The following is a 19,571-nucleotide window of genomic DNA, read 5'->3' as shown; positions in this document are numbered from 1 at the left end:
GCTCAGTTCCTCCACATCAGACTGGGTGAGCGGGTTGCTGATGTCAGCATTGTGAACAAAGTGCCCCATGGTGGGGGTGGGGTTATGGTATGGGCAGGCATAAGCTACGGACAAGAAATACAAATACATTTTATTGATGTCAATCTGAATGCACAGAGATACCGGGATGAGATCCTGAGGCCCACTGTCATTTATTAACAAAAAATGTATTTCACCTTTATTTAACCAGGTAGGCCAGTTGAGAACAATTTCTCATTTACAACTGTGACCTGACTAGAATAAGGCGGGCTGTGGCTGTACAAAACATCACCAATCACAACATGGCCATTTCTCCTAAACGGAAAAGACTTTGAAGACGAAACTGGGTGAACATAGGCTTGGTTAGCCCCCGAAAAGATGGCGTCATAGCCTAAATGCTTTTTGGGTTAAGCTCTCTGGGATATGTGGGATGGTAACGTCTCACCTCGCCAACAGCCAGTGAAATTGCAGGGCGCCAAATACAAACAACAGAAATCTCATAATTAAAATTCCTCAAACATACTAGTATTATACACCATTAAAAAGGCTTTATGGCGAAAGAACACTTAGCAATTATGTTAAGTCAGCGTCTAGCCACAGAAAACCATACAGCCATTTTCCAACCAAGAAGAGGTGTCACAAAAGACAGAAATAGCGGTAAAATGAATCACTTACTTTTGATGATCTTCATCTGATGGCACTCCCAGGTCTCCATGTTAGACAATAAATGTTCATCTTTATGTCCAAATACCTCCTTTCTGTTTGCGCGTTTAGTCCAGTAATCCAAATGCACAAGGCGCGGGCACTAAGTCCAGATGAAAAGTCAAAAAGTTCCATTACAGTTTGTAGAAACATGTCAAACGATGTATATAATCAATCTTTAGGATGTTTTTATCATAAATCTATAAAAATATTCAAACCGGACAATTCCTTTGTCTTTAGAAATTAAAGGGAACCGAGCTCGCGCTCAAGGCTGCGCGCAATACTTAGCTAATGGCTTTCAGCCATACCCCTGGTTCAAACAGCTCTTTTCTTTCCCCTTTCATAGTAGAAGCCTGAAACAACTTTCTAAAGACTGTTGACATCAAGCGGAAGCCTTAGGAAGTGCATTCTGACCCCATAGACACTGTATATTGGATAGGCAATCACTTTAAAAAACTACAACCTCAGATTTCCCACTTCCTGGTTGGATTTTTCTCAGGTTTTTTCCTGCCATATGAGTTCAGTTATACTCACAGACATTACTTTAACAGTTCTGGAAACTTTAGAGTGTTTTCTATCCAAATCTACTAATTATATGCATATTCTAGCTTCTGGGCCTGAGTAGCAGGCAGTTTACTCTGGGCACCTTATTCATCCAAGCTATTCAATACTGCCCCCTGTTCCCAAAGAAGTTACGGAGATTTTTCTGGGATTAAAGGTAAAAAATGAAAATAGAGAGCTTATGTGACCGCTTCACGTCAAAGTACATGAACCTACAGTGTAAGGAAAAAAAACAGCCTTTTATCTATCGTAATTTAACTTCTTCGATATAGGGGGCGCTCTTTTAATTTTTGGATAAAAAAACATTCCCGTTTTAAACAAGATATTTTGTCACGAAAAGATGCTCGACTATGCGTATAATTGACAGCTTTGGAAAGAAAACACTCTGACGTTTCCAAAACTGCAAAGATATTGTCTGTGAGTGCCCCAGAACTAATGCTACAGGCGAAACCAAGATGAAATTTCATACAGGAAATGCACCAGATTTTGAATGCGCTGTGTTCCAATGTCTCCTTATATGGCTGTGAATGCACCAGGAATGAGCCTACACTTTCTGTCGTTTCCCCAAGGTGTCTGCAGCATTGTGACGTATTTGTAGGCATATCATTGGAAGATTGACCATAAGAGACTACATTTACCAGGTGTCCGCTTGGTGTCCTCTGTCGAAATTATTGCTCAATCTCCAGCTGCGTCCACTTTTCCATTCGGTTCAGAGGGGAAAGGCAACTGCCACGAATGATTTATCATCGAATAGATATGTGAAAAACACCTTGAGGATTGATTCTAAACAACGTTTGCCTCGTCTGTCGATATTATGGAGTTAATTTGGAAAAAAGTTTGGCGTTGTAATGACTGAATTTTCGTTTTGCTTTCTTAGCCAAACGTGATGAACAAAACAGAGCGATTTCTCCTACACAATAATGTTTTTGGAAAAACTGAACATTTGCTATCTAACTGAGAGTCTCCTCATTGAAAACATCCGAAGTTCTTCAAAGGTAAATTATTTTATTTGAATGCTTTTCTTGTCTTAGTGAAAATGTTGCCTGCTGAATGCTAGGCTTAATGCTATGCTAGCTATCAATACTCTTACACAAATGCTTGTGTAGCTATGGTTGAAAAGCATATTTTGAAAATCTGAGATGACAATGTTGTTAACAAAAGGCTAAGCTTGTGAGCCAATGTATTTATTTAATTTCATTTGCGAATTTCATGAATCATATCAAATCAAAATTTATTTGTCACATACACATGGTTAGCAGATGTTAATGCGAGTGTAGCAAAATGCTTGTGCTTCCAGTTCCGACAATGCAGTAATAACCAACAAGTAATCTAACTAACAATTCCAAAACTAATTTCTTATACACAGTGTAATGGGATAAAGAATATGTACATAAAGATATGAATGAGTGATGGTGCAGAGCAGCATAGGCAAGCTACAGTAGATGGTATCGAGTACAGTATATACATATGTGATGAGTATGTAAACAAAGTGGCATAGTTAAAGTGGCTAGTGATACATGTATTACATAAGGATGCAGTAGATGATAGAGTACAATATATACGTATACATATGAGATGAATAATGTAGGGTATGTAAACATTATATTAGGGAGCATTGTTTAAAGTGGCTAGTGATATATTTTACATCTTTTCCCATCAATTCCCATTGTTGAAGTGGCTGGAGTTGAGTCAGTGTGTTGGCAGCAGCCAATCAATGTTAGTGGTTGCTGTTTAACAGTCTGATGGCCTTGAGATAGAAGCTGTTTTTCAGTCTCTCGGTCCCAGCTTTGATGCACCTGTACTGACCTCGCCTTCTGGATGATAGCGGGGTGAACAGGCAGTGGCTCGGGTGGGTGTTGTCCTTGATGATCTTTGTGGCCTTCCTGTAACATCGGGTGGTGTAGGTGTCCTGGAGGGCAGGTAGTTTGCCCCCGGTGATACGATGTGCAGACCTCACTACCCTCTGGAGAGCCTTACGGTTGTGGGCGGAGCAGTTGCCGTACCAGGTGGTGATACAGCCCGCCAGGATGCTCTCGATTGTGCATCTGTAGAAGTTTGTGAGTGCTTTTGGTGACAAGCCGAATTTCTTCAGCCTCCTGAGGTTGAAGAGGCGCTGCTGCGCCTTCTTCACGATGCTGTCTGTGTGAGTGGACCAATTCAGTTTGTCTGATATGTGTATTCCGAGGAACTTAAAACTTACTACCCTCACCAGTACTGTTCCATAGATGTGGATGGGGGGGTATTCCCTCTGCTGTTTCCTGAAGTCCACAATCATCTCCTTAGTTTTGTTGACGTTGAGTGTGAGGTTATTGTCCTGACACCACACTCGAAGGGCCCTCACCTCCTTCCTGTAGGCCGTCTCGTCGTTGTTGGTAATCAAGCCTACCACTGTTGTGTCGTCCGCAAACTTGATGATTGAGTTGGAGGCGTGCGTTGCCGCACAGTCGTGGGTGAACAGGGAGTACAGGAGAGGGCTCAGAACGCACCCTTGTGGGGCCCCAGTGTTGAGGATCAGCGGGGTGGAGATGTTGTTGCCTACCCTCACCACCTGGGGGCGGCCCGTCAGGAAGTCCAGTACCCAGTTGCACAGGGCAGGGGGTCGAGACCCAGGGGCTCGAGCTTGATGATGAGCTTGGAGGGTACTATGGTGTTAAATGCCGAGCTGTAGTCGATGAACAGCATTCTCACATAGGTATTCCTCTTGTCCAGATGGGTTAGGGCAGTGTGCAGTGTGGTTGAGATTGCATCGTCTGTGGACCTATTTGGGCGGTAAGCAAATTGGAGTGGGTCTAGTGTGTCAGGTAGCGTGGAGGTGATATGGTCCTTGACTAGTCTCTCAAAGCACTTCATGATGACGGAAGTGAGTGCTACGGGGCGGTAGTCGTTTAGCTCAGTTACCTTAGCTTTCTTGGGAACAGGAACAGTTTCACGCGAATGCTGCCGTCAATCCACGGTTTCTGGTTAGGGAATGTTTTAATCGTTGCTATGGGAACGACATCTTCAACGCATGTTCTAATGAACTCGCACACCGAATCAGCGTATTCGTCAATGTTGTTGCCTGACGCATTACGAAACATGTCCCAGTCCACGTGACAGAAGCAGTCTTGGAGTGTGGAATCAGCTTGGTCGGACCAGCGTTGGACAGACCTCAGCGTGCGTGCTTCTTGTTTTAGTTTCTGTCTGTAGGCAGGGATCAGCAAAATGGAGTCGTGGTCAGCTTTTCCGAAAGGGGGGCGGGGCAGGGCCTTATATGCGTCGCGGAAATTACAATAACAGTGATCCAAGGTTTTGCCAGCCCTGGTGGCGCAATCGATATGCTGATACATTTTAGGGAGTCTTGTTTTCAGATTAGCCTTGTTAAAATCCCCAGCTACAATGAATGCAGCCTCAGGATGTTTGGATTCCAGTTTGCAAAGAGTCAAATAAAGTTTGTTCAGAGCCATCGATGTGTCTGCTTGGGGGGGAATATATACGGCTGTGATTATAATCGAAGAGAATTCTCTTGGTAGAGAATGCGGTCTGCAATTGATTGTGAGCAATTCTAAATCAGGTGAACAGAAGGATTTGAGTCCCTGTATGTTTCTTTGATCACACCACGTCTCGTTAGCCATAAGGCATACGCCCCCGCCCCTCTTCCTACCAGAAAGGTGTTTGTTTCTGTCGGCGCGATGCGTGGAGAAACCCGCTGGCTGCAACGCCACCGAGAGCGTCTCTCCAGTGAGCCATGTTTCCGTGAAGCAAAGAACGTTACAGTCTCTGATGTCCCTCTGGAATGCTACCCTTGCTCGGATTTCATCAACCTTGTTGTCAAGAGACTGGACATGACATTGGCGAGAAGAATGCTAGGATGTGGGGCACGATGTGCCCGTCTACGGAGTCTGACCAGAAGACCACCTCGTTTGCCTCTTTTACGAAGTCGTTTTTTTGGGTCGCCGGCTGGGATCCATTCCGTTGTCCTGGTTGAAAGGCAGAACACAGGATCCGCTTTGCGAAAGTCATATTCTTGGTCGTACTGATGGTGAGTTGACACTGATCTTATATTCAGTAGTTCTTCTCGACTGTATGTAATGAAACCTAAGATGACCTGGGGTACTAATGTAAGAAATAACACGCAAAAAAACAAAAAACTGCATTGTTTCCTAGGAACGCGAAGCGAGGCGGCCATCTCTGTCGGCGCCTGTGGTACATTTCTTAGTTAACGTTGCGTTATGGTAATGAGCTTGATCTTGAGGTAATAATTGCGTTATGGTAATGAGCTTGAGGCTATATTACGCTCCCGGATGCGGGATTGCTCGTCACAACAGGTAAATAAACACAACTACCGGCATACAAAAAAACAACAAACACATGAGCAACAAAACACATATCGCACCAGTCACACATTACACACGTACTTACAATAAACAATTCCTGACAAGGACATGAGGGAAACAGAGGGAACATATACAACATGTAATTAGGGAATTGAAACCAGGTGAGTGTGAAAACAAGCAAGACAAAACAAATGGAACATGAAAAATTGATCGGAGATGGCTAGAAGACCGGTGACGTCGACTGCCGAACACTGCCCGAACAAGGAGAGGAACCGGCAGAAGTCGTGACAAATCAGTTGTAAAAAGGTTTTATATGGGCTATGATGGGACAAGTTTTTCCTAATCAGGTCTCATGGTTTAAAAAGAACTTGTGGCCCTGGGGGGGGGGAGAAAACCCTGTCAAACTGCAGCTACCTTATATTTGTTAATGTAAATTATATTTAGAATAGATTAGGAGGGGCATTTCCTCTACCCAGACACAAAGACAACAACTGATAGAATGTAGAACTCACAGGGCTGAGCTTGCTTTATGCATGTTTGCATCATACAGCAAGTGTAGGCCTAATAAAACGTGAACTCACATTAAGTCCAGTTAATATTTTTTGATTGAAAACATATAGGCAGCCTAACCATTCCAAGTTTGAATATAAACCAAATTTGACCACATTCACATTTTCTCCGGACACACAAATGGACATAAAGGACATAAATACATAACGTTACCATTTGTTTACCCTGACCAGATAGACAGGGTGCATAGGCTGTATGCAGCTGCTATTATTAGTAGCCTACAGTTGATCAGACTGAAAAATCGTCTCATTTTCATCCCATACAGCATGCCCGATCTCTAATGTTTAGGTGTAGCCTAGGCTGCTTTAACATTTATGTAATGAGAAAAGAAAAAACATATTTGTCCCTTGAGACAATGTTGTCCAAACCAAAATCAATCTTAGTGTTTTTAAAGATTTCCTACTGGTATAACAGTCTTCTGCTTGTGTCTGTCCAGAGTGATTATGTGTTATCATCTTTATCATCTTTGCTAAATAAATAAGAGAGGAAAGTGAAAAGCCTATTTGAGCGTATGCGGAGAAAATGCGCTGCGGTCACGTCCTGACCTTAGTTCCTTTTTTATATCTCTATTTTAGTTTGGTCAGGGTGTGAGTTGGGGTGGGCATTCTGTTTTGTTCTAAGTTTTGTATTTCTGGTTTTGGCCTGGTATGGTTCCCAATCAGAGGCAGCTGTCAATCATTGTCTCTGATTGAGAACCATACTAAGGCAGCCTGTTTTCCCGCTATGGGTTGTGGGTAGTTGTTTTCTGTTTTGTGCTTCTGCACCTGACAGGACTGTTTAGTTTTCTTTCATTCTCCTTGTTATTTTGTTTTGTGTTCAGCTTAAATAACATGAACACTTACCACGCTGCGCTTTGGTCCACACCTTCCTCAGACAAACATCGTTACAGCTGCGTCAATCTCTCTCTTCAATCTAAATTTTTATTGATGATGCGACGGAAGCTATCAAATCATTCGGAATTGTTTTCAATATCCTAGAAAAGACAGTTGAAAGTTCGAAATGTTCAGCAAGTAAAGCGTCGTAGCGTGCAATTACCTCTGCAAGCTCCTTGCAGTTGTCCTTGTTGGCGGAACTTTACCTCTCGTCATATCCTTTATCGATGCAGCTTTATACCAGAAGCTTGAATCTGATGTTGGCATTTATGTGCTCCCTGCTTTTGTTTTGCCGTTTAACCTCTCTAGGGGGTGTGGGATGCTGGCATCCCACCTGGCCAACATCCAGTGAAATTGCAGAGCGCCAAATTCAAAAACAGAAATACTCATAACAATTCATGAAACATACAAATGTTACACATCGTTTTAAAGATGAACTTCTTGTTAATTCAACCACGGTGTCAGCAAACCATGCGATTATCTGAGAACAGTGCCCAGCAGACAAATCATTAAAAACAGTAACCAGCCAAGTAGACGAGTAACAAAAGTCAGAAATAGCGATACAATTATTCACTTAGCTTTGATGATCTTCATATGGTTACACTCACAAAACTCTCAGTTACCAAATAAATGTTCATTTTGTTTGATCAAGTTCCTCTTTATATCCTCAGCTTTGTTCAGTAAAACACTGTCTCAAACATCCGGTGAAATTGCAGAGCGTGAAACTCAACAAAACAGAAGTTCTCATAATAAACATACATTAAAGATACAAATGTTATACACCAGTTTAAAGATAAACTTCTTGTTATTCCAACCGCTGTGTCAGATTTCAAAAAGGCTTTACAGCGAAAGCAAACCATGCGATTATCTGAGAACAGCGCCCAGCTGGAGGAGTAACAAAAGTCAGAAATAGAGTTAAAATGTATCACTTACCTTTGATGATCTTCATATGGTTGCACTCCGAATACTCCATGTTACACAATAACTGTTCGTTTTGTTTGATATAGTCCCTCTTTGTATTCAAAAACCTCCGTTTTGTTGGAGCTTTTGTTCAGTAATACATTGGAACAAAGCGTGGTCACAACAGACAGACGAAATTCTTTAAAAAGTAACAAAAGTTTGTAGAAACAAGTCAAACAATGTTTTTAATCAATCCTCAGGTTGTTTTTGTCATAAATGATCGATCATATGTCAACCGGACAAAAGCTTCGTCAATAGAAATGGTGAAACAGGAGAGGCTCACTCCCGGTCACGCGCTGGACTCATGTCTGGAAATTTCCACTGTCCACTCATTGAAAGTGCTGTTTTTCCCTCATTTTTCAGAGTAAAAGTTTGAAACAATGCCTAAAGACTGGCCACATGTTGTGGAAGCCATAGAGATGGTGAACTGCATTATAAATCTTTGTATGGTAGATAGGCTTTCAATGGAAAAGAGACATTTCAAAATAATAGCACTTCCTGGATGGATTTTCCTTAGGTTTTCGCCTGCCATATCAGTTCTGTTATACTCACATTATTTTAACATTTTTGGAAACTTTAGAGTCTTTTCTATCCAAATCTATATGCATATCCTAGCTTCTGGACCTGAGTCGCAGGCAGTTTACTTTGGGCACGCTTTTCATCCAAAATTCCGAATGCTGTCCCCTACCCTAGTGAGGTTAACTGAACGATCGATGTTCTTCAGGTCACTGTACCCACCTTTCGACCAAGGCTCAGACTTTCCAAAAAGCAGGCAAGGCCAGCAATACAGTTGGTATTGAGTGCCCTCCCCTTTTCATCCTTCTTCATGAAATTGATCTCAGGCAGAAGTCGACCCTCGTTTTTAATTCACACCTTTCCCATGTACCCCAGAGAATGAAAGGGGTTCTTCAACAAAAAGTCCACAATATCTTCGGTAGTGTTGGCCATTCTGGCAGAGAAAACTACACACTGCGCTGGTAGCTAGCTAGATACTGAAGTTAGCAAGGCTAACTTTTAAAAATGCTAAATAAATTGTACTAACTGGAAGCAAAAATAAAGTTCTAAAACCAAGAAAACAATGTATAATACATCTCGTCTACTGTAATTTTAAAAAACAGAACCCCTTAATGCTCTGTGGGGCAATCCCAATACAACACACTAGGTTAATTCTCTGATCCTAATTCTATGATTGGATGCACAACGTGTCAATTCATACTGCAAAAACCTTATTTGGTTGGAGGACATCCTCCGGAAGTTGTTGTACTTACCATGTATGTCTATGGAAGGAGGTGAGGCCTACGAGCCTCCTAGGTTTTGTATTGAAGTCAATGTAGACAGAGGACAGAAGCTCGTTGTCCTCCAGCTACACCATGGTGCTACCCCATCAGTACTGTTTAAGTTACTGTAGACCTTCATTTCAAAACAATGTATTTTAGTCAATTATTTGGGGGCATACAGTATGACTGTTACGCGGTCTGGAACAGGGAAACCCAAGAGCATATTTAGATGAGGAGACTGGGATGAAGTAACCATGGTTTTTATTGAAACACAGGGGAAGATGGAGTGCAGGCCAGGGGAGGCTCGGGAAGGTTGCAGGAAGCCAGGTGCAGAGGCTAAGGATAGACCGAGAGGAGTTGGGATGGGGTAAGCAGGTCCAGAGGGGAATCCAAGGGAGCAGTAGAGTGGGGAATCCAGGGCAGAGTAGCAGGATGTGGGACTGGAGACAGGGACCAGTGTCAGAGTTGGCAGAACTGTAGGGGAGAGGAAAACCGTGTCAGGCTAGGAAAACAGGCACAAAAGGATAACAGGATCTAAATAGTAACAAATGGCTACAAATGTAGACTGACTGAGCAGAGATTACAATCTGGCAGTGTGGAAGTGGCAGGACTGAGTATTTGTAGAGGTCTTGATTATGGAACAGTTTGCAGCTGGTGGGGATCTTCTCTGACTCCAGCACACCTGTCTCCGCCCACACAATCACACACAGAGAGAGAGCGAGAGGAAATAAGCCACTGGCAGATGAAGCTGTCTTGGTGGCTGTTTTCGTCATCTCCTCTCTGCTGCTTAGTACCCGCTCATACTGCCCTAGCACAGCTCTAATAGCAGTATTCCGCACAGTCCACCTTGTTGGACATGGGGGTTTCAGGGAGGTCAGATGTGTACCTTTGGAAGAGGCAATTGATTCAAACATGCTCTTAAACTTTCCTGACTGGCCATAGAGGACACCTAACTGATGGACCCAAGAAATGGAAGTGGGGAGGTTGGGCAGGTTGAGCAGCCAGCCTGTGTAACTAGATTTACACAGTGTGCTCCACAATGCACATAGAGGGCTAATGGCTGCTGCCTCTTCACAATTGCCTGCTTTGGGGCCTGTGTACATTGTGGTACGCTCTGTTAATCATCCTCTTCTGCCCTAAGTTTCAAAAGCTGGTATAAATTCCCACTGTCATCCATGTGGCCTCTAAAGGCTTGTCCCTGTCTTACTACATGCCGCACTGAACTAACAATTTTCATCAAGCAATGCCTTACGTCCTCCTGCTGTTTACCCCATGTGCTGGATAACTGGGCACTAATTGGATTTAGCTGGTGTGCTGTTAAAGTTACAAAGTGGTGGTGGGTTTGACAGTTTTGATGTGCTGTGAATTTTTCAATGGCTTTTCTCCAGTTTCTAAATTCTGCACTGATGAAGGCAGCATCTGCTCTTTGGCCAAAAGATGACTGTCTTGAAAACCCTTCACGACAGTGAAAACACAACACTCCTTTTATTGATGGATTATAATGTAGCCAAAGGAAATCGTGAAACCACCTCTCTTGAAACATCAACACTCTGTTGGCAAGAGTTTGCGGTTCTATAAATTGTGGGTGTGAGTGATATGGTTTTGTGCCATCACTGAGGTAACTGGACAATGAGATTAAATTGAGATTGGGAGTATCCATGGCATTTTCCAATTATGTTCCTATTTTACAAATCTAAATAAAGAGAGAACCTTTCATAATGTTGCAGAACAAAGATTCAACAAACTTACCTGAGACTGTGTCTGCCAGTCTGTGTGCCATCTGTTGCCTTCTCTGACTAATGACATCATTGTGAAACATTTCCATTAGCATTTAATTTCTTTCTTATGATCATTTTATCAACTAGCCTTTGAGATATTAGGCTACTAGGGTTCTTACTTTGCATTTTGGTGTACAAAAAACAACCCCCCCCCCCACACACACACACACACATACACACACACACACACACACACACACACACACACACACACACACACACACACACACACACACACACACACACACACACACACACACACACACACACACACACACACACACACACACACACACACACACACACACACACACACACACACACACACACACACACACGGCAGGGTAGCCTAGTGGTTAGAGTGTTGGACTAGTAACCTGAAGGTTGCAAATTCAAACACCCGACTTGCCTGGTTAAATAAAATAAACACACAGTGTGCAGGTTCTTTACAGTAGGAAATTGGCTTATGTCATCTATTATCTTCTATCATTCTATATGTGCTTCGATCTAAAAGGTAGCTAGCTAGTGTCATGACATTGGCCTTGGGGATAGGTTTATGACAGTCATTAATACCTCTTCCCCACTTTTTCCTCTCTCTAACCTACTGGGGTTACATAAAAAAAAACTTGGTTAACATAGAGATTCTGGGAACATCAGTAGGTGGGGGGAAATGAACTATATTCTGGTAATCCGAACAATTGAACATATGCGGTGATACTTAATGAATATGATGTCAGTTCGGCTGTCATCTGAGACATTCTCATCAATGATAAGATGACATAAACTCTACAGTGGAAAGATAAGATAGGGCTGCTCAATCAGTGGCCCTCCCCTGTGAAGGGACAAGGGCTATAAAACTTTTCAAGCACACCCTTCTCTCCCTTCCTAAATAAACCCTTGACGACAACATAACTTCTTGTTCCGAGGATATGAGGCCGACGGTCCTATGTCAGAATGGTTCAGATAATAACTACAGAACGAAGCCAACATCAGCATGAGGTTTGGTTGAGAATGGTATGAATTTTGAACTCTTATTCACTACAGAAGTGATACTTCCTAGCTGTTGAGTTAGCGACCGCAGCTGCAAACGCAGGTTAGGAAGGAACAGACAGAGTATCCCGTCTATCACAAAATGACGTTACTACAACATATCCAATTGACAACCAGAGACATTCTTCAAAGGACAGAGGACTCGGTTTGGCAACACGGCCTTCCATCTACCAACAACCTACTGAAGCGCAGCTCAGATTAAATATTTATTGCATTTTCCTTTTCCAAATGGGCGGTAATTTAGAATGCATAAGATACTGTATTTACGATAGCACAACTTCGCCTTTGTTCCTGTCTTCCCGGTCTTTCACTCAACCCAGCCCCTTTTCCTTTGTGTAACAAGCTGTCATATCTGTTCCGCCTGCTAGGGACGTTTTCCTTTATGACGTAATTTGTAATGAAGTTATGATTAATTGTGTGTATGTGAATTCTGTGTGATTAGTTAGGTATTTAGTAAATAAATAATTAAACCCAATTTTGTTTTGCTGATTCAACTTGTTAGCCAGGGTTCCTGCAGATATCCAAGAATTTACAACTTTCAGATGAGACTGAAGTAAGATGAAGATTAATGTTGACTGCTATTGATGTAAAATATTACTAGGTCTTTAAGAGTTTATTCAGAAGTTACAGTGCCTTGCGAAAGTATTCGCCCCCCTTGAACTTTGCGACCTTTTGCCACATTTCAGGCTTCAAACATAAAGATATAAAACTGTATTTTTTTGTGAAGAATCAACAACAAGTGGGATACAATCATGAAGTAGAATGACATTTATTGGATATTTCAAACTTTTTTAACAAATCAAAAACTGAAAAATTGGGCGTGCAAAATTATTCAGCCCCTTTACTTTCAGTGCAGCAAACTCTCTCCAGAAGTTCAGTGAGGATCTCTGAATGATCCAATATTGACCTAAATGACTAATGATGATAAATACAATCCATCTGTGTGTAATCAAGTCTCCGTATAAATGCACATGCACTGTGATAGTCTCAGAGGTCCATAGGACCTAGGACCTGAGCCCTAGGGCCTCAAGACTACCTGGCCTGATAACGCCTTGCTGTCCCCAGTCCACCTGGTCATGCTGCTGCTCCAGTTTAAACTGTTCTGCCTGTGGCTGTGGAACCCTAACCTGTTCACCGGACGTTCTACCTGTCCCAGACCTGCAGTTTTCAACTCTCGAGAGACAGCAGGAGTGGTAGAGATACTCAGAATGATCGGCTATGAAAAGCCCACTCCTGAGGTGCTGACCTGTTGCACCCTCTACAACCACTGTGATTATTATTATTTGACCCTGCTGGTCATCTATGAACATTTGAACATCTTGGCAATGTTCTGTTGTAATCTCCACCTGGCACAGCCAGAAGAGGACTGGCTACCCCTCATAGCCTGGTTCCTCTCTAGGTTTCTTCCTAGTTTCCGGGTTTTCTAGGGAGTTTTTCCTAGCCACCGTGCTTCTACACCTGTATCTCTTGCTGTTTGGGGTTTTAGGCTGGGTTTCTGTACAGCACTTTGTGACATCAGCAAATGCAGCTAGCTAGTTCAACCTAATGAAACACCATGCTCAAACAGAGTTATGCTATGTTAGCTAGCTGGCTATGACTATCCAACACAACAATGGAACTCTTCCAAGTCAAGGGAACCTTTTGGTTTCACTAATTTATTGCCACAGGGCCCGCCAATGTAAAAGCTTATTGACTGTACACTGTAACGTTACTGCGTGATTGCAGTGGGTTTACTAACACGTTAGTTCTATTAGCTATGCTGACTATGACGGTACATTAGCAAATAGGATGACAATGATGTAGGCTGTGTGTAGTGGTTTGGCTCGGACAGGTTGATTCACGTGATCAGGGGTGCTATCATTCTGCTGATTCTGTTGAAAAAACAATCTTAAACAGAAGCAAACTGAACAAAATGGCGATAAACATACCTGAATTTGTTCAATAGAAACTCTTGTTTGCAACTGTAGCAACTAATGATTACACCCTAGATCAGTTAGATGTAGGCAAGAGTGTACAAGGGGTCAGTCCATGTTTCACTGTCTGTCACCTCAAATGTGTCTCTCGATCTATGTGCACCTACATTGTAAACTTGCATTCATAGGCTAGTTTGTAGCAACCTCATGATGGGTATAGGGGACATTTGAGAGTATTTTAAACTTATCACTGTTACATTGAACTGGGTGAATGGAATATGAATGACAGTCATCCAATATGCTCTACTAGAAACAAAAACATTTAAAATATATAAAAAGCTGTGCTCATGAAAAGAAAACCGTTCTCCCTCATCTTAAACGGCACTGACCGTCACCCGACGCTACTGAGTGACGCAGCGGTCTAAGGCACTGCATCTCAGTGCTAGAGATTTTTTTAATACTTTTTTGTTTAGTAAATTCCAACATGTCAGACATTCCAATATGTAACTTGCAGTCATGTTGCGCTTATTAAAATATATACAGTACCAGTCAAAAGTTTGGACACACCTACTAATTCAAGTGTTTTTATTTTGTTTCTATTTCTTAACTAACTTGCCAAGTTAAAAGTTTAAAAAAAATGTTAAAGAAGTTCAGCTCAGGCGTGCTACCGAGTGGTTAAGGTTATGGCTTAGGGTTAGAAGACAAAAACATACTCAAACAAAACCATGCTTATCCTGTTAAATCTATGGGGGCGATATTTCATTTTTGGATAAAAAGACGTGCCCGTTTTAAGCGCAATATTTTGTCACAAAAAGATGCTCGACTATGCATATAATTGATAGCTTTGGAAAGAAAACACTCTGAGGTTTCCAGAACTGCAAAGATATTGTCTGTGAGTACCCCAGAACAGGAGATACAGGCAAAACCAAGATGAAACTGCAACCAGGAAATGAGCAGGATTTTTGAGGCTCTGTTTTTCATTGTCTCCTTATATGGCTGTGAATGCGACAGGAATGAGCCTGCCCTATCTATCGTTTCCCCAAGGTGTCTGCAGCATTGTGACGTATTTGTAGGCATATCATTGGAAGATTGACCATAAGAGACTACATTTGCCAGGTGTCCGCCCGGTGTCCTCCGTCGAAATTGTTGCGTCATTTTCAGCTGCTGGTATTTTTCCATGGGATTCTGAGGGGAAAGCAGGCGTCCACGAACGGCATATCAATGAAGAGATATGTGAAAAAACACCTTGAGGATTGATTCTAAACAACGTTTGCCATGTTTCGGTCGATATTATGGAGTTAATTTGGAAAAAGTTTGATGTTTTGGTGACTGAATTTTCGGTTTGTTTCGGTAGTCAAATGTGATGTACAAAACGGAGCGATTTCTCCTACACAAAGTTTCTTTCAGGAAAAACTGAACATTTGCTATGTAACTGAGAGTCTCCTCATTGAAAACATCCGAAGTTCTTCAAATGTAAATGATTTTATTTATTTGGTTTTCTGGTTTTTGTGAAAATGTCGCGTGCTAAATGATACGCTAAATGCTAAGCTAGCTATCAATACTTACACAAATGCTTGATTTGCTATGGTTCAAAAGCATATTTTCAAATCTGAGATGACAGTGTTGTTAAGAAAAGGCTAAGCTTGAGAGCAGGCATATTTATTTCATTTCATTTGCGATTTTCAGAAATCGTTAACGTTGCATTATGGTAATGATCCTGAGGCTGTATTCACGATCCCGGATCCGGGATGGGTAGTATCAAGAGGATATTATTCAAACTTGTGGCATACCTGATCTGAAAGAACTGACTAGGTGAAAGCCAACCAAATTAGTAGCTTCCACCAATTATACTGAACAAAAAATAAATGCAACATGCAACAATATAAATTATTTGACTGAGTTACATTTTATATAAGGAAATTATGGATTTCAGAAGGGCGCAGCCATGGGTGGGCCTGGGAGGGCATATGGCCCACCCACTTGAGAGCCAGGCCCAGACAATCAGAATGAGTTTTTCCCCACAAAATGACTTTATTACAGACAGAAATACTCCTCAGTTTCATCAGCTGTCTGGGTGGCTGGTCTCAGACGATCCCACAGGTGAAGAAGCCGGATGTGGAGGTCCTGGGCTGGCGTGGTTACGCATGATCTGCGGTTGTGAGGCCGGTAGGACGTACTGCCAAATTCTCTAAAATTATGTTGGAGGTAGCTCTTGGAAACAGCTCTGTTGGACATTCCTGCAGTCAGCATGCCAATTTACGCTCTCTGAAAACTTGAGACATCCGTGTTATTGTGTTGTGTGACACAACTGCACATTTTAGAGTGGACTTTTACTGTCACCAGTACAAGGTGCACCTCTGTAATGATCATGCTGTTTAATGTAACTACACATCCCGGATCTGGGAAAATTGTCATCAACTGACACTAAGTAGCATAACGCAACAGACAAAAAATCTTACTAGAAAATATTCATATTCATGGAATCACAAGTGAAATATATTCAAACACAGCTTTGCCTTTTGTTAATCACCCTGTCATCTCAGATTTTGAAAATATGCTTTACAGCCAAAGCAAGACAAGCATTTGTGTAAGTTTATCGATAGCCTAGAATAGCATTATGCCAAGCTAGCAGCAGGCAATCTGGTCACAAAAATCAGAAAAGCAATCAAATGAACCTGTTATGGTTGCGATCCCTGTACAGGGATCAACATCAGGGGAAATTTCAGAGTACCAACTAAAAATACAACGTCGTAACATTAAACATTCTTGAAAATGCAAGTGTCTTACACCCCTCAAAAGATTTGAATCTTGGTAATCCAACTACGTTTTCCGATTTAAAATAGCTATTACAGAGAACAAATACTATGCTTTTGTTTGAGAAGAGCAATCAACAACAGAAACATTTCCCGCCATGACAGTTTTTACACATTCACATCTGAAGGTAAAATTATGACTTATATTCTGATATCTTGCTCTTATTTCTCTTCCTGAGGGTCCCAGTGATCAAATGAAGTGCCGTTTTCTTTGATAAAATCAATTTTTATAGGTTACATTGAAACATTTTGTAACCTGTTTGTGCAGTGAATTCCATCTCTATCAATTTTTTACGGAGCATTCGACGTAATTACACACGGTAAAACATTGTTTATCTAGTCATGTTTGGTTTCAGTGCATTCCTCTGGATGTTTGCAACACAGCCAAACTTCATTGTTGTTTTTTTTGCAGGGAGTATTGACCGAAGTGAACTGATTTGAAGACAACGAGCAATGTCTTCCTGGCGCACCAATCATTTTAGCAAAGCTTTGTTGATGGACTGTATTTCTGCCCAATGACCACTGATCTTCTTGAAATCTAGCTGGGTAGATAACCAATGAGCTGAGGTAAACGCCAGTATGTAATGGTTTTGGGTTGGAGTACCATTCCTTGTTTGATATCGCATGCGTAACGAACTCCATTCTCGCCTTGACGATTAGAGGAGTTGCTGCGAGGCTTGTCATGCCCAGCTGTATTTCGGAAAGTTGTATTTTCAACGATTTCATTGAAGATATCATGGCGAATAAATCAGTAAAATTGAAGTCAAAGTCTAAAGTGAAAGTGAAAGTGAGACAGATATTTTGTTTGAGGAATCTTTGAGTGTTATGATTCAAACAGGAACTGAGTTTCTGCAAGGACAGGACGTACTTCTGGACGGGTAAATCATGCAGTGCCAGACGTGTCCCCCTGCTTAAGCCAGTACATGTCCAGGCCCATCTGAAGTTTGTTAGAGAGCATTTGGATGATCCAGAAGAAGATTGGGAGAATGTCATATGGTCAGATGAAACCAAAATATCACTTTTTGGTAAAAACTCAACTCGTTGTGTTTGGAGGACAAAGAATGCTGAGTTGCATCCAAAGAACACCATACCTACTGTGAAGCATGGGGGTGGAAACATCATGCTTTTGGGCTGTTTGTCTGCAAATGGACCAGGACGACTGATCCGTGTAAAGGAAAGAATGAATGGGGCCATGTATCGTGAGACTTTGAGTGAAAACCTCCTTCCATCAGCAAGGGCATTGAAGATGAAACGTAGCTGGGTCTTTCAGCATGACAATGATCCCAAACACACCGTCCGGGCAACGAAGGAGTGGCTTCGTAAGAAGCATTTCAAGGTCCTGGAGTGGCCTAGCCAGTCTCCAGATCTCAACCCCACAGAAAATCTTTGGAGGGAGTTGAAAGGCCATGTTGCCCAGCAACAGTCCCAAAACATCACTGCTCTAGAGGAGATCTGCATGGAGGAATGGGCCAACATGTTTTGTCTGTCATAGTTGAAGTGTAACTATGATGAAAATTACAGGCCTCTCTCATATTTTTAAGTGGGAGAACTTGCACAATTGGTGGCTGACTAAATACTTTTTTGCCCCACTGTATATATCTTTTTTTTTTGCAATGAAATGTGTGGTTTGTTTGTGTGTGTGTGTGTTGGTTTGTTTGGGTATGGGTATATATATATATAATTTCCATGTCAGATAGATATATTTTCCATGTTTTAATTTAAATTGAATGGAGTAGAACAGCCAACATACACATGGCCACTGCGCCTGCTACTCCTCTTTATTTCCATATGAAATAGCCATTGGGTGCTGGGGGCGACAATGGCCGGAGTTGAATGGAACAGCACTTCACCTTAGTGACTGTTCCCTCTGCTCTATACAATACATATCTGTTTATTTTATGTGATAATAAAACAAATATTTGTATTGAATGAGCCTTTTATATTTTCTTTCACAGTGATAGCTACTCCGACTGGGAGCCCCAGGTGCCAAGCTGCCCGCTCTACCTCTGCCCCCAGTGGTGTTCATATGCCACAGTTCATTATTGAAGGCATGACTGTGCCACAGGGCCAAAAGGGCACAGCATGGAGGCGTCGTTGTGTTCTGTGTCGCATGAACTGCACCACTTGTTCAGTTTGCATATGCTTTACATCAGAAAGAGACATCTATCGGACATGGCACAGGCAGCAAAATATTGTGACGAGGACTTCCAAAGGGTGTACTGTTTTTTTTAAATATTTATTTTCTAATATTAAAAAAATATATATTGTGTGTGTGTGTGTGTGTGTTAGAATTGCTTTGTGATATGTTGTATATAGTTATTTGCACTGCTGTATATAGTTATAGGTCATTTCACCAATTCGGCCACTTGGGTACATTTGGGCAACTTGTGTGGGACACCTGGGTGACTTACATTTACATTTACATTTAAGTCATTTAGCAGACGCTCTTATCCAGAGCGACTTACAAATTGACTTCATGCTAAATGTCATGTAGCTCACCCATTCCTGAAATTATCAGTCTGAAACTTTGCACACCTACAGTTGCCCTCTTGTCCATCAAAATTATCTCCAGCATCCTATCTGACTGTGTGGCTATTCTAGTACATGTGAAAGATGATACTACAACAATAAAAAACAGAAAACGTATGCTCTTTCTTTCTCTTTTCTTCCACCAGGCCTACATTCAATTAACATTTCCACAAACTTCAAAATGTTTCCATTCAAATGATACCAAGAATATGCAT

This window comes from Oncorhynchus masou, chromosome 22, assembly GCF_036934945.1.
Source record: "Oncorhynchus masou masou isolate Uvic2021 chromosome 22, UVic_Omas_1.1, whole genome shotgun sequence".
In the NCBI taxonomy this organism is placed as follows: domain Eukaryota; kingdom Metazoa; phylum Chordata; class Actinopteri; order Salmoniformes; family Salmonidae; genus Oncorhynchus; species Oncorhynchus masou.
Note: the sequence above shows the minus strand (reverse complement) of the source record.